The 24,762-nt window shown below is 38.8% G+C and overlaps 2 long non-coding RNA genes across 4 annotated transcripts in view; one reads left to right on the top strand and one right to left on the bottom strand.

Annotated features, from left to right (window-relative positions):
- LOC109498982 overlaps window positions 1–1,499 on the bottom strand; it is a 96,830-nt gene extending 95,331 nt beyond the window's left edge. For 2 of the 3 annotated variants that reach the window (XR_006596770.1, XR_006596771.1), the window contains exon 1: window positions 1,342–1,474. This is a non-coding gene — a long non-coding RNA (uncharacterized LOC109498982). Of the gene's footprint in view, window positions 1–1,341 lie in introns of all 3 variants that reach the window. The other variant, XR_002156053.3, reaches the window with a different exon arrangement.
- A 3-nt stretch (window positions 1,500–1,502) lies between these two features.
- LOC123384947 lies at window positions 1,503–18,160 on the top strand. The gene is made up of 4 exons (XR_006596772.1): window positions 1,503–1,624; window positions 3,507–3,636; window positions 16,079–16,296; window positions 16,560–18,160. It is a non-coding gene; the product is annotated as an uncharacterized LOC123384947 (long non-coding RNA).
- The last annotated feature ends 6,602 nt before the right edge of the window (window positions 18,161–24,762 follow it).

Here is a 24,762-nt window from a genome sequence, read left to right as displayed (position 1 = left end):
CAGGGCTCTGTGCTAACAGCAGAAAGCCCAATGAGTGTGCTCAAACTCACCAAAGGTGAGCCAAAGTTGGATACTTAACTGACTGAACCAGGTGCCCCATAGTCATGATTTTTTTAATGTTTATTTTTGAGAAAGAGAGAGAGAGAGAGAGCGCAAAAGTGTGCAGAGGAGGGGCAGAGGGAGAGAGAAGACACAGAATCCAAAGCAGGCTCCAGGCTGTCAGCACAGTGTCCAAAGCAGGACTCCAACCCACAAAGCGAGAGATCATGACCTGAGCCCAAGTCAGACATTCAACCAACGGAGCCACCCAGGCACCCCATAGTCATGATTTTTTAATCCCCACAAGGCTAACCTCCCTATCAAGAATTAATTTATGACTTGGCTGGAAGATTACAGAATACAGTTTGTGATGATTATGGACATTTTTTCTGGTAAAATTCCTCATATTAGTTCTCAAATACATTCCCAATATATGGAACTAGAGGTCAGTCTGCCCATTGTTTCCTAATTCCAATTCAATTTATATATGAGGCACTAATTCATAAATGGAGCAGAGTATGTACAGGGCAACAAAGTCTCTGAGTACTTAAAGGTGCCTGCATTATTTAAAAAGCTCCCCAAAATACAGGCATGACTGGAAAAGAGGAAGCCTGATGCCCCCAAGAGGGATATAAAGGAGACAGTTGTGGCAGTAAAAGGGGCCAGGAGAAACATTTGAGAAAAAGGAAGAGGAAGGTGAAGAGTGCAGTCAAGTTATAGCCATTAAATACTTGAAGAACTGAGAAAACACTCAAAATAAAGCATTAAGTATAAAAATTGGGTCAGGGAATTGCATATACAGTATGACCCCAATTTTGTGATACAATTGTGTACTTTCTTGAAGAATGTATACCAAATATGGAGGGGTTTTCCCCCCTAGATTAAGCTTTTCTTTTTTTTTTTTTTTTTTTTTTTTTTTTTACTTTTTCATTCTACTTTTCTTTTTTAACACAAACTGCTTTGTAAGATTGAAAAAGTACACGCTACACTCGCCTTTAGTGAAAATGTGGCTTTCTTTTCCATTTCATTGCTGTAAGGTGGCGCTCAAGTCCCCACTCTGACTGGAGTTAGAAAGTAAACCTGTCGATCAAGGTTACTCCTCTCCCTCCGACCGTAGAACACAATTCCAGGGCAGAACAGTAACTTCCAGGTAGTCTTGGCCTCTTTGGGTAATGGCAGATTGTTCAAGGATTTTCTTAGGCCCTGCTCTCCAAAATGGAGGCCGCAGAGCTCAGCAAACTGCACCTCCCCCGCTATCCCCAGACCTCGGCCTCTGTCCTCCAGAACCCACCAAGGACATACCGGGCTCACCGGGCATCTGGACCCCACAGGGGTCCCCAAGGTGCGACGGGTGACCCCCGGACGTCGTCTATCCAGTCTGGACTTGCCTACAGCGGATCCTGCCGCTCCCAGACTAGGCTGGTGCACTGGGCAGCTCAGCCGCGCAGCACTGCCTCCGCCACCGGCCTGCGCAGCCTTCCCTCTTGAGGCGCCGGCGAGGCTCGGGCCTGCGCAGTGCTACCCTGGTGCCTGAACCTAGGACGCACAGGCCGCGTGGCAGTCACCGCCTTTTGGGCACCGTGAGGTATTTCCTGGTTCCCGTGGCTACCCTCAGGTTTCCTGGGAGTGAGCGCCAAGCTTCCCCCGCTTTTTATCACCCCCTCCCACCGTGGACTAAACTCCGACACGCCTCTCTGACCATTCGCTTCCTCTGCCCCCGCCTGATTTTGTGTTTACTTGCCCTGACTTAGACTTCCCTTCCATCCATCTTCTTCTTCCCAAGGCAGCAATTCTCTCTTACTCAACAACGGTAATAGTGAAATGACTGCAGGGAAACATTAATTTCGGAGGGTTGAAAAAACAAGAGTTTAATATGTACAAGATTCTTCATCACATATTTTCAACTTCTATAATATCTTCCCCAAAATATTTTTAAAGTGTAATTATGGGAGTCGTAGGGTCATCCTGAAGGTTCCAGACAGCTGGATAATTCTGTTACTGCCAGCAAGATAACCTCTCTGGAAATAGGTTCCATTTTGACTTCCAAAAGAACAGGTTGCCAATATTGCTTAGGCCAATAGAGGGTGATGAGACCTAGCCTGGATGCACCCTATACTGTGTATGTAGGGTTTTAGCCTGCCTGAAATACTGTGTTAAATAATGTTAGCTGTGATTACCATGCTGCGGAAAGGAAGCAGAAACAGATTTGATCAGTGCCATGGCAGGGAAAAAAACTGATACTTAAAGTAGTGAGCCCCAAATCTATATAGTCCTGTAAAAAGCTAAACTGGCGACTAATTTCACTGCCAGTTTCTCGTGCTCTTCTAATCCAGGAAACAAAGAGCATAACACACACTCACTGTTGATCTCACTTTCCGTAAGGGAAACTATAATACTGATACTGGGGGGAAGACTTGTCACGACTGTTTAAAATGTTCTGCTTGACAGTAAAAGGAATGAACCATACGCAGAAAGGTGATTTGAACCCAAGGTAAGGTAACATGCTATATGACAAGGTTTGGCTATTTTTAGAAAGTGTTCTTCCAGAGCGCCTGGGTGGCTCAGTGGAGTAAGCGCCAGACTCTTGATTTCTGCCCAGTAATGGCCTCACAGTTGGTGACAGCTATCACTGTCAGTGCAGAGGCTGCTTGGGATTCTCTCTGTCTGTCTCTCTCTCTCTGTCTCTCTCTTTCAATAAATAAATAAACATAAAAAAAGAAAATTTCACTCTAGAAATGAGGAAATAAATATATATACAATTGGACATAGAGTCCTGCAGCATGTTAGAGTGATTATTGAGAGAGGGAAAGAGAAAGAGAGGGAGGAAGGAAGGGAAAGAATTAAAGAATCTTCCCAACATAAATTCTGAATTGAGATGAGGGGAATGTGGAGGGGATGAGGGAGGCGAACTGTTTTGGAAGGTGAGTTTCGTTAGGAAACATAAGGAAATCAGTTTGAACAGATAACTTTTAATCTATTATTTTCCAGATAGGAGCAGGAACAGAAAGAGCCTTTCTTTTATTTTTTAAATATACTTTGAAGTATCTTATATTTTAAATACACTATTAAGGGTCTTTGTTTTATTGTATGTATGTATTTATTTATTGGAAAAAAGAAAGAACCCAGCATCTGATTGTTGAAGACTGTATAAAACCATTCTTTATTTAAACCATGTCCCTTTAATAAGGCCAGAACAAACTCAAACTTAATGATGTGTGGATTTTTTTTCTCTAAACAACCTACTACACGATGACAAACATACAATAGAAAAAATTTGGTAAATCATTTGCAACTTTATCAAATTAACTTCAAATGTTCTTGGGTTTTTATGTTGTGTGAATGGAAACCATAGTTTAAATTGTTAACAAAGATACTTCTTGATGCATTACTCAGTAGGAAGTCCTTCAGGAAAGTTACTTTGAAGGGCAAAGCAATGCTGCTAACCAATTTTGTTAACTTAATCCCAGGCTTTGCAATCGAGTGGAAAAATCAAGTGGAAGAAGAGCTTTCTCTTCAGCACAGGATTTAAAGAAGTAAAAATAAGGATGCCATTGAAGCTATTTCAGATGAATTCTAATGTACCTACTAAAGACCCAGGTCAGTTTGTGGGGGAAAATTGTTATATAATAACTAACATGCTTTAAAATCACTACACTATAAATTCATATTTCCTAAGTACTGGTTTATGCCATGTGGTGACACTCACAGCTACAACAGTAACATAAAATATTTCCAGAGGGGAAAAACAATGAGAAGTCTCAAGACCAGAACACTGTCGTGCAATGAAAGGAAGGTAGATCAAAACATACCATTTTCATATTTTAAAAGCTCCTAAAACTTGGATTTTCCTGTAACCAAAAAAGGTAACCTCCTGATCAGCTCATACACAGTCTTGTATCAATTTCTGTGTACCTCTCACACTCTTCATATTTGATTTCACTCTTTTGGATGCCAGCAAAAATCTTCTCTAAAATCAAAAACAGTGCAGAATTTCTTTTCCAAACAGTACAACTTGAAAACTTGAAGGGTCACAGTGCCCTCTAGTGACCCATTGATAAGACCAACTTTTATTTCAGTCTCCAAGAACAAAATGTTGGAGTCTTACACATTTTCAGCGAGTTTTTTTTCCACACATATTTATAAATGCCATTTTCTACTTCTGATGGGGGAAAGTGTAAGTTACAATCAATTAGCTACACAGTACAGTGGAGAATGACTCCCTTTCTTGTCCAGTGCTCCCACGGTTACATTGTATCTGGAGGGGAAAAAAAGGCTTAATTCCAATCAATCCTACAAATCAACATACTGTACATTAATATGTACAAATGTAAAATTCTTAATTGAGACTTGTGATAAGGACAGGTTTGTGGCGCTCTAGAGCTGTATGACAGTCCCAAATCTGTCCATGCCTGACAATGAGACCAGTGCTAAGGAATTTGATCCCACGGAACCTTACTTTTCTTCCTCTATAAATGAAAAAAGGGTGGCAGTATTGGTGTGGATGCAGGGAAATGGACTATAAACATTTCTAGTGGGAGCACTGATTCTACAGCTTTTCTGGAGGGAAAAATATGGCAATAATTCTCTAACAATTTTGTAAGTACAGTGGCAATAACTCTCAAAAACCAGAAGATTCCCAATGTACTTCGCCTTAATGCCAGAGTAATGGCCAATATTGAACTCCTACTCAGTTCCATACACTGTCTGAAGTGCTCTAAGTAGATTTGCTCATTTAATACTCACAAAAATTCTGTAAGGTTGTACTAATACTTACCCACATTTTACATATCAGGGAACCAAGACACTAAAATTTGCCCAACTTTACAAAATCAATAGTTGGATAAAAACCCAGGCTGTATGGTTCAGAGTCCATGCTGCAAACTATTACACTATACTTCTAGAACTTCATCTTCTGAGAAATTACCCTAAGAAAATTATTGACGATGTACACAAAGAATTTTCAATCAGGGTGTTAATCTCAGCATCATTTCTAATAGGAAAAAAAATGGAAAATAACCTAACTGACCAAAAATAGGGCATTCATTGAAATGATTATGTTAAAGACAAGCCATTGACTCTGTGTTCTTTTTTTTTTTATTTTTTTATGTTTATTTATTTTTGAGAGAGAGAGTGTGAGCAGGGGAGGGACAGAAAGAGGGAGACACAGAGGGAGACACAGAATCCAAAGCAGACTCCAGACTTTGAGCTGTCCGCACAGAGCCTGACACAGGGCTCAGACTCACGAGATCACGACCTGAACCAAAGTCAGACAAGACCATGACCTGAGCCACCCAGGTGCCCCAAACTCTGTGATCCTAAAGAACCAATAACATGAAAAATGTTCCCAAATATATTAAGTGAAATAGCAGATTAGAGACATACTACATTCATATATGTATAGTGCACTCCCATTTTTTAAAGAAATATATATTTAAGAACAAGGAAGGAAGGGGCGCCTGGGTGGCGCAGTCGGTTGAGCATCCGACTTCAGCCAGGTCATGATCTCGCAGTCCGTGAGTTTGAGCCCCGCGTCGGGCTCTGGGCTGATGGCTCAGAGCCTGGAGCCTGTTTCCGATTCTGTGTCTCCCTCTCTCTCTGCCCCTCCCCCGTTCATGCTCTGTCTCTCTCTGTCCGAAAAATAAATAAACGTTGAAAAAAAAAATTTTAAAAAAAAAAAAGAACAAGGAAGGAAAATTGCTAATGTATAAATAATAATTATGTTGTGAACATAGCATAACATATAGAGAAGATGAATCACTATGTTGCACAACTGACACTAATGTAAATTGTCAAAGATATTCAAATTTAAAAGTTATAATAATAATAATGTGTAGAGAGTGGTGAGAATGGAGGTAACAATTTTTATTTTCTTTTTTTTATGTCCATTTTCTAAATTTTCTATAAATAATTCTAAAAATATTTTATATTTTTAAGAAATTAAGGTTCATTTTTTTTTAACTTTTGCAAAATTTTATTTTAAAGTTGGAAAGTTTTGGGCGCCTGAGTGGCTCAGTTAGTTAAGCATCCTGCTCTTGATATCGGGTCAGGTCATGATCTCACCATCGTGGGATCAAGCCCCGTGTCAGGCTCCACACTGTGTGGAGCCTGCTTGAGATTCTCTCTCTCTCCCTCTGCCCCTCTCCCCTGCTTTCATGCTCTCTCTCTCTAAAAAAGAAAAAAGTTGGAAATTTTTGAGTTTTAAGCTTTTGCTTTTGACCACTACTTTTCCATTTTTGCACTTGCTATTTTATTTTACTTCCAGTATAGTTAACATACAGTGTTATGTTAGTTTCAGGTGTGCAATAAAGTGATTCAACAATTCCAGTGCTCACTGCAACAAGTGCACTCCTGGGTTGCATGCGTGGCTCAGTCGGTAGAGCATGCAACTCTTGGTCTCAGGGTTATGAGTTCAAGCCCATATTGGGTGTTGAGCCTTCAAAAAAAAAAAAAAAAAAACAAGTGCACTCCTTAATCCCCATCACCTATTTCCCCCAACAGGAAAATGCAAATCAAAACTATAATAAGCTATCACCTCACACCTGTCAGAATGGCTGAAATTAACAACACAGGATATAACAGGTGTTGGCAAGGTTGTGGAGAAAAAGGAACCCTCTTGCACTGTTGGTGGGAATGCAGACTGGTGCAGCCACTGCAGAAAGTAGTATGGAGATTCCTAAAAAAAAAATTAAAAAGGAACTACTCTACAATCCAATAATCACACTACTGGGTATTTACCTAAAAAGTACAAAAACACTATGTCAAAGGGATAAGTGCACCCCTATGTTTATAGCAGCATTATTTACAATAGCTAAATTATGGAAGCAACCAAGTATCCATTGATAGATGAATAGATAAAGAAGATGTGGTACACAGACACACACATGCACACTGGAATATTACTCAGCCATAAAAAAAAAGAATGAAATCTTACCACTTGTAATGACATGAATGGAGCTGGAGAGTACCATGCTACATGAAACAAGTCAATCAGAGACAAATACCATATGATTTCACTCATATGTGGAGTTTAAGAAGCAAAACAAACAAGCAAGAGAAAAAGAGAAGCCAAAAAACAGACTCTTAACTATTGAGAACTGATGGTTACCAGAGGGGAGACTCGTGGCAGAATGACTAAAAATATTTTTTTTAATTTTTTTTTTCAACGTTTATTTATTTTTGGGACAGAGAGAGACAGAGCATGAGCAGGGGAGGGGCAGAGAGAGAGGGAGACACAGAATCGGAAACAGGTTCCAGGCTCTGAGCCATCAGCCCAGAGCCCGAGGCGGGCTCGAACTCACGGACCGCGAGATCGTGACCTGGCTGAAGTCGGACGCTTAACCGACTGCGCCACCCAGGCGCCCCTAAAAATATTTTATTTTTAATGAGAAGTTCAGGCCAAATGTGCTCTAAGATGCTTTCTAGCTCTAAATATTTATTATTTTGAAATAAGGAATAGAGAATAGTCATGAATTTTAGAACTAGAAGGAGAAAAGATTTACCATCCCTCCAGAGGTTTCCATATCTGATTCTCAGAATCACCTGGACTAATCAAAGACAAACTTCTTGCCTCCCTCTTTTTCCAATCCAAATCACCTGAGGATGAGGCCCAGGTGATTCTTATGAGCTGACAGTTTGGGAAACTACTAATTTATTCCCATTGCATCATTTCAATCATCTGGCACATAAGCAGCACTCTTAAAACCAAATGCGAACCAGAGCCTTCATATACTGTTGGCTATTATAAGCAATCCAATTGCTATTGACAAATTTCAAGTTCAAGTTCAATTTTTTTTTTAATTTTCTTGAGAAAAAATGAATCTTAAACAATAAATTTACTAATAAAAAAATTTTAGCCATAAAATAATGTAGTCAGACCTACCAACAATGAGCAGAGTGAAGGTATTATTACCTATATTCATTGCAAATAGCTTGTTCACATTTTTCGACTACATTCCTATTTAAAGGAACCCAAATTTCTTAGAGCTCACACAACACAAAATCAGATCCAAACATAGTATTTTTGATACTATGGGCAGCAGGTTGGGGAGGATGGAGCTAATGCAACAAGAAGCTCTGTTTTAAGGAAAAGATTGTCCAAAGCCTTCTCAAGAGTCCTTAGTTGCACAGAGTAAGGAAAAGCCACTCTGGACACAGTGAAAACATTTATAAATAGATAAGGAAAGACTCTTGCAAAATCTTCCTTGAATTACCAGAATTTTACTCTTAGAGCAGCAATTTTTATTTGTGGTACAGTAACCTGTCTCAAATTGATGGTACAAAGAATTAGTTACATTAACTCACAGGAGATTTGCATCACCAGAATCTATTTTATCCAAGCCACAGGACCTGATTGCATGGTATACCCATCTCACTTTGTGCATCAAGACATCTTCCAGGTGTCCCCCAGCAGGAAACAGGGAGATGACTACTAATCTAAAAAATTATAGGCAAATAAAAATGGAAGATAGGATGGCTCATATCTTATTCCTGCCATTTAAAGAAATAACTCCTGATATACCAGTCTTGACAAAAAACATACATACACACCCTCACAAAACATTTAAAAATAAAAACCAAGACCAATGTTGAATTTAAAACTCGGTGAAAATAGTCCGGCAATAGTGAGTATCGAGGCAACATGAATTGTGGATACCATGTGCTGTTGCTTTGATTGCTTGGATGACTCATCAGAGAACACCCTCCCCCAAGCCTTAACTGCAAACTGCTTCAATTCCCTTACCTGAGCTTTCACTCTGCTTTCTTAGAGTTCTGGAAAATGTTCTACTCAAGGCAGCAAGTACACATATAGCCCAGATGAACTATAATTAAGGTGGCAAGAAACCAAGGAAAAGAGAAAGCAGTATTAGTTCAATTGTTTCCTTTGCACAGGGAGCAGATGGACTCCAAGGTCCAATAACCCTTTTGTACCTCAGCTAAGGCTGACAATACATCATTATACTCAGATGGGAGCAAGAAGAAGGTGCCTAGCAACTTGGACTTGGAATGCTTGAGCTTTTGTCAATTTACGTCATAATCTTAATATTAAACAGGCTTGCTCTCATTTGCCAGTCATCACCTCATTTTATGTTTTTCAAACACAAGAAGATTAAACAGTCTTTCCTGAAAGTACTTTAGCCCCTTAGATATAGAACAGTAGTAGTGTTTGAGTCTCCCCTTATAAATGTATATGTAAAACTGCCATGAGTCTCAGTGGAAATTATATAAGTTGGAGGGCCTACCATGGGTAACATTTTCATTAGCCACAGTATGCACATAACCCAGGGTCTTTTTGGAATTTGGATACCAAGAACTATTCCTTGGACCCCATTGTGTTTGTGTGCTTTATATACATAAGAAGTTATTAGAACTTCTATTTCTATTTAGATTTATCTTTTGCTTCTTTAATTATTATAAAATATAGACATATGTATGTATATATACATATATATAATCTTATAATGAAAATAAAATATGTGTTTGGGGTTGTGTGCTCAAATAGTTTAGATGTCTAGATCATGTTATGTGATCACATAGTTGATGAAGGGTAATAAGGAAAGAATTAAGAAAAGGAGGAGACCTGAGAATGAATCAAAATCATTAGACCATCAGTGGACCAACCACATGCCCTTCTCACAATGCAGCACTGGGTGAGAATTCTACAAGTAACATATGATCAGGGCACCTGGGTGGCTCAGTTGGTTAAGTGTCTGACTCTTGGTTTTCGCTCAGGTCAAAGCCTCACGGTTCATAGCATCAAGTCCCGCTTTGGGCTCTGTGCTGACATCATGGAGCCTGCCTGGGATTCCCTCTCTCCCTCTCTCCCTCTCTCTGTGCCCCTCCCTCATTCTCTCGCTCTCTGTCTCAAAATAAATAAACTTTAAAAAAACATATGAGCAAGAGGATGGCAATCATTTTTCTCCAATATCCTACTGTGATGTCTAATTATATCAATATAGGAGGAAGACAGAACCTGTTCATCTTTCATTTTACTCGATAAAGAAAAAAATATTGGGGAAAATTAATTTCTGGCAGGAAACCCAGAAATATTGGTTGGAGATATAAATAACATACCCTATCCTTAGATCCCAGGTAAAGAGCTTCACATACAACTCCCATTCTCCTAGCTTTCTCACTGCAGATCCCAATGAAAAAATAAGGAAGATAGTTATATAAACAATAAATCTGAGTCATCACTGAACTCTTGCAAATCTTTCTGACAACAACAAAAAAAGGAATAAAAATGCTTCCAGCAGAATTATCCTTAATTATGATAAAAAAATATATAACCAAGTATGTTATTCTTATTAGGATTCATCCTCCCCAACATGGATAATTGGAGTCTAGAATAACTTCAAAGAGGAGAGAATTAGATTTTCTGGACCACATAGTTCTCATCAACTCAGAAGAGAGAGGAAATGTCCCAGTACAAATCTAACTTGGAAGAGAAATTTTTTCCCAACATTATATTGATGAATGTTGGTCTAATATAATATCTTCTCCATTCTTCTGACAATGCTATACTTTCCTACCATATAACAACCTCCAGTGAGAAAAGTTGTGAGTGTCCACCTCATCCTTATCTTCTCCCTATCCTTTGATATGTCACCATATACTTGGAAGATCTCGAATTAAATAAATGTTACCAAGGGCCATAAAATAGTGCAGAGAAAAAAATGTGATAAAAGCAGATGTACTATAAAACAATTAGTTGAGACAAAGAAGAAACAAAGAGAAAGTCATTTTAACCAGGCCATTCAAGGCTTCTCTCTTGAGTGGATAATGTCATATTCCTGCTTTAAACACAAAGAGAGGTTTGATTGTTTTCTGCCTAAACTTTCACAGTATATCATTACACTTTTTCAAGATTGATGTTAAACTTCTGCAAGATATAATATTGTAGAAATATTTTTTTGAGAGAGAGAGAGACTGCACATGCACACAAGTGGGGAAGGTGCAAAGGGGGAAAGAGACACAGAGAGAAAGAATCTTAAGCAGACTCCACACTCAGCATGGAGCACAACACAGGGCTCAATGTCACGACCTTGAGATCATGACCTGAGCCAAAATTAAGAATCAGGCACTTAACCAACTGAGCCTCCTAGGTGCCCCTAATATTTTAGAATTTTTTATGTAAAGGAATAAAAGTAGCCAAAGATCCCTCTCCAAGGTCCTAATTTCAGCTGGACAATTGACTTCCTGTGGAGCACTGAGAAAGTGGTTTAACCTTTCCAGGCCAAGGTCATGCCCTTCTTACTGGTAAAATAGAGCTAAATATTTTCCTATACTTTCTTCTTAAATTTTTTTGAAATTCAAACATGGAACTGGGAAGTTTTTAAACATTTTATTATTTTTTCACCCCAAAGATAAAAAGGAATCATCCCTCCAATGAAGGAAATACATGAAATCTACAGGATTAAGCCATTTTAGATGCTTAAATGTACGGCATTCTTAAAAAGTAACCTCAAACCTTCAGCTCTGGATAACCTCTCACAATTGAGCCACTGTTTTAATACATTCTTATAATGCCAAGGTTTTAGAAAAGAGAGTAAAAATACCTTCTTTGGGCAATTTGTGTGCAAATGAAACAGCCTATTAAAGATTGCCTCAATGAGAATGTGTAAACACTGGTCTTGGCCACAAAGAAACAATTTCCTGGGGCAAACTTCATGGTCTGATTTCCCAGAAATACCCTGGAAAATGAACAGAAGGAAACGCCTCATACTGCTTTGTCTGTAGCCACAAAATATACACAGAGGGTCCCACCCAGCCGAAATTTAACCCTGTGCCCCCCAAAAAGGACAAAAGTAATAACAAGTCACATAATGAGGCCATTGTACATGTAAAAATAGTATCTACACTACCTACGCATGAAGGCCAATATAATTATGGTCTAAGAAACTAAGTTACTTCAGAGTGGAAATATGAACAGGTGCCCTATGATAATATTTTCTAGGCAAGAACCATTCAAGGATACCTCTTCTCCCATCAGCTCTACTTAGTTTAAATCCATCAGAGGGAGGAATAATAGGATAGTACTTGCTAATTTATTCAATTTAGAATGGACCTATGCGAACATTTGCAAGAACCTATCAAATACTAATTTTTTTTAAAAAAGCTGTCATTTTTTGTAACTGTCAATCTAATAGAAGAGGGTTTACAACAAATCACTCAGGGAATAGTCTATTCTTGTATGTTTAACAATATCTCCACAACTATCTTATGTCTAAAATCAGGCCATCAATGTCTTTCTATTCTACTCCCATCCCATCAAACCAGATTACTGCCAAGATTAGTCACTTCCGTAAGCAGATTTGAAACTACAGACTGAACATAGACCTCTCTCCTTATTCTCAATTGATCAACATTCCTTTTAAATAGTTTAGAAATGCCTCTCCCGTTCCTCTGCCACTATCATGGTTCCAGCCTTTGGAATCTTTCTCTGATTGTTTCCAACCTTACCTTTCCTCCACTAGTTCTCAACACTGGTTGCATTTTAGAATTATCTCAAAATATTTGAAAAATACCCATATCTTTTACACAAATATCTCTAGAGGGTAAGATCTTGTTGCTTCTCTTCTTCACTCAAAATAAAAAGAACTTTTAGTGTAGAGATATATGAAATTAATGTTATTATCTTTAAATGGGAATACTTTATAGTAATATTTATGTTCATATTATCAGAGGATTCACAAGTATTTATGGTCCCTTAGTAAATGCCTGTGCCATTTATTTTGTCCAAGAAATTTTTCTTTGCCCAAAATTACCCACAAGTTACAGATTGCTATAACTGAGTTAAGAATAGTTATTGTTATTATATGATGTAATTGAAAAAGCACAGAACTAGGGGATTTGAAATTTAATTATGATTCTTGGTTAAGTTATTTATTCTGCTAAGCATACATTTCTTTTTTAAAAAATGGGAATAATGGGGCACCTGGATAGCTCAGTGGGTTAAGCGTCTGACTTCACCTCAGGTCATGATCTCACAGTCTGTGAGTTCAAGCCCCTCATTGGGCTCTTCTGTAAGCTCAGAGCCTGGAGCCTGCTTCAGATTCTGTGTCTCCCTCTCTCTCTACCCCTCCTCCACTCACACTCTGAGTGTGAATTAAAAAAATTCTAAAAGGGGCTCCTGGGTGGCTCAGTTGGTCAAGACTCTGATTTTGGCTCAGGTCATGATCTCGCGGTTCACGGGTTCAAGCCCCACGTCAGGTTCTGTGCTGACAGTTCAGAGCCTGGAGCCTGCTTCAGACTCTCTGTTGCCCTCTCTCTCTGCTCCTCCCCTGCTCGCTCATTCTCTCAATCAATCTCTCTCTCTCTCTCTCTCTCTCTCTCTCTCTCTCTCTCTCTCCCTCCCTCCCTCTCAAAAATAAATAAAAATTAAACAAGTTTTTGATTATAAACATTGTGAATAATAATATTGTCCCTACATGCCTCAAAGAATTATTGTCAAGAGTAAATGAGACAATATATATGAAAACATATGAATAGCTACAAATCCCAAATGCTCTCCTCTTGAGTATAAACTGAATAAACTATAAGCCCTTAGATTAATTCTAGTTTGTTATAAGTAAATATTGCAAGTTAAGCAATATTCTAAAAAAAAAAAAAGAAAATGTATTTTTCAAGAGCGTTATTGTCTCTGTTATCACTTATACTTACTGTATACTAGAGGCAGCCCTCTATTTAAAGAAACTATAAGTCAGAGTATGTGGAACCCCTCTCAGGCTGCCAGCACTTTCTCCGTCATCTGTAATCACTCCCTACTGTCCTTGGCAAGCCCTCCGTAAATCTGCAAATAATTCCCACTCCCTAATTTCAAAGACAAGAAAAAGCAGGCCAACCAACAGGTAAATTGCCAGCCATCTCTTGCTTCTACATTGGTTCTTCAGGCCTGGTTATCCTATAAACTCTCTTGCAAAGTAGGCTGAGGGTAAATACAGGAGAAACTGCTGCTGAGGGTGAGGGTGCTCATATCTGCCAAGAGTACATCCTCATGTGTTGGCTTGTGAGAAACAAGAGTGTGTCTAAATATAAATTCGTGTGATGGAATTGAATGAGTGCAAGGGGAAGACAGAGAGCCAAGACTAGTTTCAGTCCAAAGCCACACCATAGACACTCAGACAGATTTAAATCTGCCTTGGATCCTAGGTCTCCACTTGAAGATTAATGTAGACTACCACCTGAATCAGAGGCCATAAGAATAGTTCAAAGGACCCAAAGGGATTTCTAATAATATCCAAATATACCATATATATCCTAGTTAAGTTCAAATCCCACAAGATCTTAGTAAAACAAACAAACAGCAACAAGCCCTTTTTGTCAAACAGTATCCACCTGTATCAAACCTCTTTATCCTAGATATGTAGAAACATGGGCAAGTTTTAACAATAATCCAATACATGATCCTGAATACAAATTTAGAGTATTCTTCAATTAAACTGTATTTAAATGTAATATTCATTTAATTCTTACCCAGCTGATTATTTACTGAGAAATTATTTATTTGATTATGTTGAAGATATTGCACTAAATTTTCACTTGGCAAAATTCATCTTTTTTTATCAAAGAGTTTACAATATAGTATTATTTCTCAACCATTTGGAGTTGTTGAATCTTTTGAAAATCTGATTAAAGATACAGCTGCTCTTACCAGAAATACACAAATACATGTAAAATTTGCATCAGTTTTAAGGGCTGAAGTCTATCCAGTGGTCACTAGGAGCACTTAACACTCAAGAAAAAATAAGAATGGAAGTAATACAAAGTAGCATAATATTAAAGCAATAAGATCTACTATAAGAGCTTAGACCAACGAGCATTTATTTAGGTGTAAAATGCTCAGGTAAGTATTCATGATCGACACTTAGAGGTTTGACCTTGAAGGATAAGTAGGACTTTGCCAGACAGAAGTAGGGATGGGGAGACAACATTCAAGACCACAGGAATGGCATAAATGTATGAATCACATAAATGTATGAATGTTAGCCATGTCCAAACAAGAAAAATGTTAAAGTCCCACTAGAAAGTTTGGATTTAATCTTATAAGTAATACCAAGTCATTAATGTTTCTTAAGCAGAGAGAGATGATCAGAATGGTGCATTAGAAAAATTACCCTACTGATGATAAAGTGGTGTGGATAAAGATTGAAGATAGAGAGAAGGTTATTGCAGTGGTATAAGCAAGAAGTAATGAGTCAAGGGCAGTAAGGCTCATATAATGATACTTCAGAGGTAGAGCCAAGCAAAATTGGCCTTTCGTTAAAATGTGGAGAATTTAGTAAGAGAAAGGATCAGAGGTGATTACAAAGGTATCTCTTTTTAAATGTTAGGAAATACAGGAAATGAAGCACATTTAGAGCGAAAGATCTTTTTATTTAGGGCAGATTGAGTTTAAGCTATTAATTATTCCTGAAAATAAAAGATTTTACCTATGAATCTATATCCATCAGAATACTAATAGTATTAATAACTACAATATTAAAAGAAAACAGACTAAACAAAATCCTGAGACTCTATCAGGAAATTGAACAACCGTACAAGAGAATTTTCAACGTTTATTCAAACAGGTAGGAATCCAGTGATTGGTTTACAACTCATATCACATTTCCAAGTCCCAGCCTCTTTAATGTTATACTTTGCAACATAAAGAGATTAATCTACAGTGTGTAAAAACAGAAGGTGTGCCAATATTCAGCAAATAGCAGAAATAAGCAATGTTGCCAACCTCATCAAAACCATTGATTTTTTCCGAAGAGACAGAATCTCACCAAATGAGTTGGGCAACAGTTACTTGTCAACAGCAGACAGCAGAACTTTGATCAGAAACCAGCTTCCTGCTACAGACTCAGCCCTCTCATAATAGATTAACACCTAAATTGGACATTAAGACCTAAAAGAGACCATCTTGTGCAAACTTTCTTGAGTAAACAAACAAACAAACAAACAAACAAAACTAATGCTCATGGATATTAAGGAAGTCACTTTGGTAATAAACAACAGAACTAAAACTAGAATTTTTGTCTCCTGACTCCCATTTCAGGTGTGCTTTCCTCAGCCCCATATTTTCAAATGTTTCCTTGAGTCATGAACCCAGTGGACTTGGAGTTAACCTATGTCCCACAGAGCAGGCCTTGGGAGAATACTGAGCTGCCATACTGATGGATTATTGGGGCTGCTTCCAAAGCTATTTGGACAGAACCTCTCAAGCATCTGGCTGAGCTGAGGGATGAGTGGCTACACACATGTGTGCTTACTGAGGTAAGGTTAGAAAGGGGAAATGGCTTCTTCACAGTTGCCCTCCACTCTCCTTTAATGCATTTCTTTCCCAAGAGTGGTTGCTAAGAGATCTGATATCACAGGACTCCATGTCCCCTGCCCTCCAGCCTGCCCTTCTCTTGCACTGAGCCTCATGCCCCCAAATTATCTTTCCCTATTCTTTCCTTGAGAGATTTCTAGTACTTTAAAATTGCTACTCTAAGGAGTAAAGAAGCAATGTAATGAAAATTGTGTTTGAATTTCAGAGTTTGGGAAGCTATAATGAAAGAGCCCCTTCACCACACTGTTACAGGAGCAGAAACCAAATGCATTATCAATAATGGCCAGAAAATCAGACTCTGGGAGCAGCACACAAGAATCTGTTCAACAAACCCTACAGGGGATTCTAATGCTCCGCAAGATTAGAAAACCTCTAATATAGTATTATGCAAATTGTTTTCCCTGAGATTACATTTTGGATGTCCATTTCAATAGCTGATCTAAAACTCTTAAATAGGAAAAAGGCAACACAAACTGCTGGAGATTGAATGTGACAAAGCAAGTACTGGAACTAAAAGGTTTTGGAGATTTAATCTAGCATCCTGTTTCTCATGCAGAAGAATGCCTCATGCATTGCAGAAATTTCCCAATGTTTCACATTCATGGAAAGAAATATTAAGTATATTTTTTTTATTTTTCCCATCTTTTTTCTTTAGATTGCAGAGAGTAAAATTCCAAATTTATACGTGTGTGTGTGTGTGTGTGTGTGTGTGTGTGTGTGTGTGTGTATACCAATTTCAACTTAATTCCTAAAGGAGAAAAAAGAGACTAAATGTAGACAAAATTTGATAACCAATTTACCCTTCATATGCTAAATCCTTAACTTGTTCTCTGCTTAGGTGCCGAACAAGGATTTATGTGTCCAAAAATATTCAACTCACTTGACACTTTACATTAAGAAAAAACAGCAGGCTTCTCATTCAGTGAGACTCTGCTCCATGGCTATTTATAAATGAAGTAGAATAACAAATCATTAGGACATGTTTGAGATTGGGGAGGGAAAGGCATGAATAACTACTGTTAGTATATTTCATGTGTCAGTCTACTATCTCACCATTTATAGAGCCCACAGGAGGAAATTTTTTTGATATTTCTTTCCAGTTAAAACCAGCTGGTAAAATTTATAGCTTTTTTGGTTCATAGAAAACTATGGCCTTTGTAAAGGAAGGGTGTTAGACTTCAAGTAAGTAAAAGAGTAAATGATATTATCAAAAAAATATTACTTTTCAACTTATTTTATACTGGTTCTATATCACAGTCTAATTTCAATGTTTCTCCAGAACCTGCTAAAATAGAAAAAGAAATCATATTGGAAAATTAGATTAGTCTTACAGAATGAATATCTCAAGAAGGAACAGTTTTTCTGTGTTAGATGCAGCTGTGTTTAGATGAAGTCAAGTTGTACCTGCACACAAATGTTCCTTAACAAAACAACGTACTTATTAACTAAGATAAATCTTACTCAGGAAGATCTGTTATATCTTACTCTATATCAACTCTGAATATTATCTATTATATGGAATGTTTTTTCCATACAATAGACACTAGGAAAATAGAAAAAGAAGCTAATTTGGGGTTACTTATCAAGTGACACATTTGGGAAACCATAGAATAAATTTCAGGATGCTTATTGTGATGGGATGAAGATTCTTACAGCATGAGAGGATTCTAGTAGTCTGGCAATGCTCTATGTCTTAACCTGACTGGTTACTTTGTGAAAATCAGCAAACTATATTCTTGGTATACGTTCTATACATTTGTTGCATTTCACAGTAAAAAAAAAAAAAAAGAGAGAGAGAGAGAGAGAGAGAGAGAGAGAACATACCTCAACCATTCGTTAATTTCTGCTGTCTCCTGAGAATACATTAAAATTACATTGAAAGGATTTTTTAGTTCCAAACCCAGGAAACAAAAAGAACAGAAGAGAGTAATAGAGAAAAGAGAAATGTGGAAGGTGGAAAGTACATGGACTTATAATAACTGACTTAGAAGACAAGAGAAAACCAAATTCCTACTGAGAAATAAGATGCAAACCTTGAAAAACCATGAAAAGGCTCAAGAGTTGGGTGTAACAAGTACCCCTGAAGTTCAAGGAACTGGTGGGACTAAAAATAGAAGGGTTGATTATCAATCTGTATAAGAAGCAGTTAAATACCTAAATGCCCTCCATCACTGTAGCGAAAGACTAAAAAAGTTGAAACTTAGAAACCTTGGACTAGGAGTCACTGGGCACAGCTGAAAACAGATGCCATGTGGAGTGAAATTCTATATACTGAATAGTATATCTATTTACAATCATTGCAGTCTAACTCTTGGGGTGCTCCCAGTAACCCTTATAACCGCTAGCCAAGACGGTAAAAGATTTCTACCTGGGAAAACTGAACATAGATAAAGAAAAGATCCACCTACTCAAAGTTCAGTCTGAACAGTGAAGCAGCACACTCTCCACCCAAATAACCAACAGAGAAGCCTGTCCATCAGCTCACACACACACACACATAGATTTCAGTGAACTCTTAAATCGTCTTAAACTATGAACAGGCAAAACTTTACCAGGTATGTAAAGACTAATCTTTGACATGAAAGATAGTGACAAAAATAAACAAAAAGAAAACAGTCAATACAAAAAACAAAATAAAACTTTTAAATACTGAAATTAATATCCTCAGAGAGATGAGAAGATATTAAATGTATCATGCAAAAATAGAATGCAGTGGAAAAGAACATTGAAAAATAGGGGCGCCTGGGTGGCGCAGTCGGTTAAGCGTCTGACTTCAACCAGGTCACGATCTCACGGTCCGTGAGTTTGAGCCCCGCGTCAGGCTCTGGGCTGATGGCTTGGAGCCTGGAGCCTGTTTCCCATTCTGTGTCTCCCTCTCTCTCTGCCCCTCCCCCGTTCATGCTCTGTCTCTCTCTGTCCCAAAAAGAAATAAAAATGTTGAAAAAAAAATTAAAAAAATAAATAAAAAAAAGAAAAAGAAACAATCTCCTGAAAATTTTAAATGATTATTGCTGAAGTTAAATATAAATTTTAGATTTAAAAAGTTCTAAGTAATTGGGATCAATGGCAAATTTTCTGACACTAAGGATAAAAAGAAAATCCTAAAAGGCTTCAAAGAGATAAACAGATTACATACAAAAGAATCAGAATAAAAAATGTCAGTCTTCTTAAAAGCAATACATACAGAGAGGAAATTCAAATTTCTGACATGAAGTTTAAGGACATTAGTGACAGCTACAAAGAAAACTAAGGAAACCAAAAAGGAGGAAAGGAAAAGTTCCAAAAGAAAGGGAAAAAATTACACAAGAGAATCTGGGCTTCCAAACAAGATGAATTAACAGGGCCTGAAGTTATTATATCACCTGAAACAAACAAACAAACAAAAGACAATATTCATGAAACTATGGTTTTCAAGAACTGGACAGTAGGCAACAAAAGACAGTGATCTGTGGGAGAATGTTCTATCCTATAGCATAATACATATTCTTTGCAGGTGCACACAAAATACACCGTGCTATAAGCCACGAAATAAAAAGACTCAACAACAACAAAAAAAGACAAATATTGTAAGTATCACTTATATGTGGAATCTAGAAAAGTCATAGCAACTGAGATTACAAAGGTGGTTACCAGGAGCTTAGGAGTGGACTGAAAGGAAAGATTTTGGTCAAAGAGTATAAACTCCAGTTTTTAGATGAACAAATTCTGGGGATCTAATTGCAGCATGGTGATTATAGTTAACAATACTGTATTATATATTTGAAAGTTGCTAAGAGACCATATCTTAAATGTCTTCACGACACACACAAAAAAAATGTAATTATGTGACATAATGCAGGTATAATCTAACATTAGGGTGGTAATCATTTTGCAATATGTAAGCATATCAAATTAACACATTGTACACCTTAAATTTACTCAGTGCTATATGTCAGTTGTATCTCAGTAAATCAGGGTGGGGGAGTGTCAGTGGCAAATAAGCATTGCCAACTTCATACAAGATTAGGAAATTATAAATTAAAACAACAATGAGATACCACTACAAACCTATTAGAATGGATAAAATCCAAAACACTGACAACACCATGTACTGATGAGAATATGGAGCAACAGGCGTGCTCATTCATTTGCTGGTGGGAATTGACGTACACATTTTTAAAATCCAATGAAAAATCCCAGCAGGGTTTTTCTAGAAAATGACAAGCTGATTCTAAAATTTACTGTAAATGCAGAGGATAGCTAAACAATTTTGTAAAAGAATAAACTTTAAGGTGGGGCGCCTCTCTGCCCCTCCCCTGCTCATGCTCTGTTTCTCTGTCTCAAAAATAAATAAAAACTTTTTAAAAATTTAAAAAAAAGAATAAACTTTAAGGTTTAATACTTCTTGACTTCAAGACTCATGCTACAACTACAGTAAAAGGCTGTAGAGAAACTACTTAGACCCCCAGAACTTTCAGAAAAATAAGACCAGACCCTCGGGGACAGTAGAGGGAACTAGGGCTTCAGCAGTGACTGCCTACCCTTCCCTCCTGCCCCCTGGAGTGCCTCCCTCCACCCCAGAGTTGGGCCGCATCTAGTAGGCTTTATACACTGCCAAGCATAGCCAACAAAGACATGAAAGTGGAAGTGTTCGGCAAGCCTCTAGTGAACCTCCAGGTGCAGCTGGAGGGTTACACACCTAAAATCCCAGATACAGTGGCTAGCTACTCCCTGAACCAAGCTGGCTTTGGGGCCTCAAATCCATCATCTCTCTAGATGCCCAGAAATTCATCTCAGATATTGCCAGTGATGTCCTGCAGTACTACAAAATGAAGAGCACAGACTCTTGCCAAGAAAGGACCACAAGTACATGCTAACCATGAAGGTCTTGACCTCTGCCCTCAGCAAATATGACATCAATTTAAATATGCCACTATTTCACCTGAGCCATGCCATGTAAATGTATTTGTCTATCTCCATGTCTCCGCACCAGTGTTTTTTCATACTTCACTGTGACAAGCTGAAAAGAAAAAAGAAAACTACAGTAAAGACAATGTGATATTATAGGGCACCTGGGTGGCTCAATCAGTTCAACGTCCAACTCTTGGTTCCAGTTTAGGTCATGATCTCACAGTTCATGAGTTCAAGCCCCATATCCGGCTCTGTGCTGACAGCATGGAGCCTGCTTGGGGTTTCTCTCCCCCTCTCTCTCTGCCCCTCCCTGGCTTGCTTGCTCACTCGCTCTCTCCTTCTCTCTCAAAAAATAAATAAACATAAAACTTTTTAAGCTTATTTTTAAAAAGACAATGTGATATTAGAGTCAAGATACGTAAATAGATGAATGGAATGGAATGGAGAGCTAGAAATAGACCCACATATATATGAAAGCTGATTTCCATAAAGATGCAAAGGAAATTCAGTGAAGAAAAGTCCTTTCAATAAATGCTGCTAGAACAATTGAAAATTCACATGCATACATACACACAGAAAAAGAACTTTGACTTATACCTCATATCATACACAGAGATTAATCCAAAATGGATCATAAGCCTAAATGTAAGACCTAAATTATAAAACTTCCGGAAGAAAACTCAGAAGAAAATTCTTGTGACCTTGAATTAGGAAAAGATTTCTTAGATACAACACCATAAACACAATCTATAAAGCAAAAAATTAATAAAACAGACCATCAAAATTTTAAGCTTTTGCCTTTTGGAAGGTTTTCAAAAGTTGAAAATGAAGAAAAGCCACAAACTGGTAGAAAAAAATTTTTTCATGTTTATTTATTTTTGAGACAGAGACAGATCATGAGCAGGGGAGAGGCAGAGAGAGAGGGAGACAAAGAATCTGAAACAGGCTCCAGGCTCCGAGCTGTCAGCATAGAGCACGACACAGGGCTTGAACTCACAAACCGTGAGATGGTGACCTGAGCCGAAGTCAGAGGCTTAACAGACTGAACCACCCAGGCGCCCTTGGGAGAAAATATTTATAAATTAAAGATCTGATATATGATTTAAATAAGAATATATAAAGAAGAACTTAAAACTCAACAATAAGAAAATTTTTAAAAACAATTTTAAAAATGAGCAAAGGATTTCAAAATACCCTTCACTCAAGAAAATATACAAATGACCTGGAAGAGAAGATGGCGGCTTAGGAGGACGCTGGGCTCACCGCGCGCCCTGCTGATCACTTAGATTCCACCTACACCTGCCTAAATAACCCAGAAAACCGCCAGAGGATTAGCAGAACGGAGTCGCCGGAGCCAAGCACAGACGAGAGGCCCACGGAAGAGGGTAGGAAGGGCGGCGAGGCGGTGCGCGCTCCACGGACTGGCGGGAGGGAGCTGGGGCGGAGGGGCGGCTCCCCAGCCAAGCAGAGCCCCCGAGTCTGGCTTGCAAAAGCGGAGGGGCCTGACTGACTGTGTTCCCACAACAAGCGCGACTTAGCGTCTGGGAGGTCATAAGTTAACAGCTCTGCTCGGAAAGCGGGAAGGCTGGAGGACAAAGGGAGGGAGAGCTGCTGAGCCCCCTGACGACAGAGCTCAGCTTGGTGGGGAACAAAGGCGCTCGCCAGCGCCATCTCCCCCGCCCATCCCCCAGCCAAAATCCCAAAGAAAACCAGTTCCTGCCAGGGAACTTGCTCGCTCCGCGCAAACACCCAACTCTGTGCTTCTGTGGAGCCAAACCTCCAGCAGCGGATCTGACTCCCTCCCGCTGCCACAGGGCCCCTCCTGAAGAGGATCACCTAAGGAGAAGCGATCTAAGCCTGCCCCTCCTGCCCCTGTGCACCTTGCCTACCCACCCCAGCTAATACGCCAGATCCCCAGCATCACAAGCCTGGCAGTGTGCAAGTAGCCCAGACGGGCCACACCACCCCACAGTGAATCCCGCCCCTAGGAGAGGGGAAGAGAAGGCACACACCAGTCTGACTGTGGCCCCAGCGGTGGGCTGGGGGCAGACATCAGGTCTGACTGCGGCCCCGCCCACCAACTCCAGTTATACACCACAGCACAGGGGAAGTGCCCTGCAGGTCCTCACCACGCCAGGGACTATCCAAAATGACCAAGCGGAAGAATTCCCCTCAGAAGAATCTCCAGGAAATAACAACAGCTAATGAGCTGATCAAAAAGGATTTAAATAATATAACAGAAAGTGAATTTAGAATAATAGTCATAAAATTAATCGCTGGGCTTGAAAACAGTATACAGGAGAGCAGAGAATCTCTTGCTACAGAGATCAAGGGACTAAGGAACAGTCACGAGGAGCTGAAAAACGCTTTAAACGAAATGCATAACAAAATGGAAACCACCACAGCTCGGCTTGCAGAGGCAGAGGAGAGAATAGGTGAACTAGAAGATAAAGTTATGGAAAAAGAGGAAGCTGAGAAAAAGAGAGATAAAAAAATCCAGGAGTATGAGGGGAAAATTAGAGAACTAAGTGATACACTAAAAAGAAATAATATACGCATAATTGGTATCCCAGAGGAGGAAGAGAGAGGGAAAGGTGCTGAAGGGGTACTTGAAGAAATAATAGCTGAGAACCTCCCTGAACTGGGGAAGGAAAAAGGCATTGAAATCCAAGAGGCACAGAGAACTCCCTTCAGACGTAACTTGAATCGATCTTCTGCATGACATATCATAGTGAAACTGGCAAAATACAAGGATAAAGAGAAAATTCTGAAAGCAGCAAGGGGTAAACGTGCCCTCACATATAAAGGGAGACCTATAAGACTCGTGACTGATCTCTCTTTTGAAACTTGGCAGGCCAGAAAGAATTGGCACGAGATCTTCAGGGTGCTAGACAGAAAAAATATGCAGCCGAGAATCCTTTATCCAGCAAGTCTGTCATTTAGAATAGAAGGAGAGATAAAGGTCTTCCCAAACAAACAAAAACTGAAGGAATTTGTCACCACTAAACCAGCCCTACAAGAGATCCTAAGGGGGACCCTGTGAGACAAAGTCCCAGAGACATCACTACAAGCATAAAACATACAGACATCACAATGACTCTAAACCCATATCTTTCTATAATAACACTGAATGTAAATGGATTAAATGCACCAACCAAAAGACATAGGGTATCAGAATGGATAAAAACACAAGACCCATCTATTTGCTGTCTACAAGAGACTCATTTTAGACCTGAGGACACCTTTAGATTGAGAGTGAGGGGATGGAGAACTATTTATCATGCGACTGGAAGCCAGAAGAAAGCTGGAGTAGCCATACTTATATCAGACAAACTAGACTTTAAATTAAAGGCTGTAACAAGAGATGAAGAAGGACATTATATAATAGTTACAGGGTCTATCCATCAGGAAGAGCTAACAATTATAAATGTCTATGCGCCGAATACCGGAGCCCCCAAATATATAAAACAATTACTCATAAACATAAGCAACCTTATTGATAAGAATGTGGTAATTGC

The sequence above is a fragment of the Felis catus genome, chromosome B1, assembly GCF_018350175.1.
Source record: "Felis catus isolate Fca126 chromosome B1, F.catus_Fca126_mat1.0, whole genome shotgun sequence".
Lineage (NCBI taxonomy): Eukaryota > Metazoa > Chordata > Mammalia > Carnivora > Felidae > Felis > Felis catus.
This window is presented reverse-complemented; position numbering and strand designations above follow the sequence as displayed.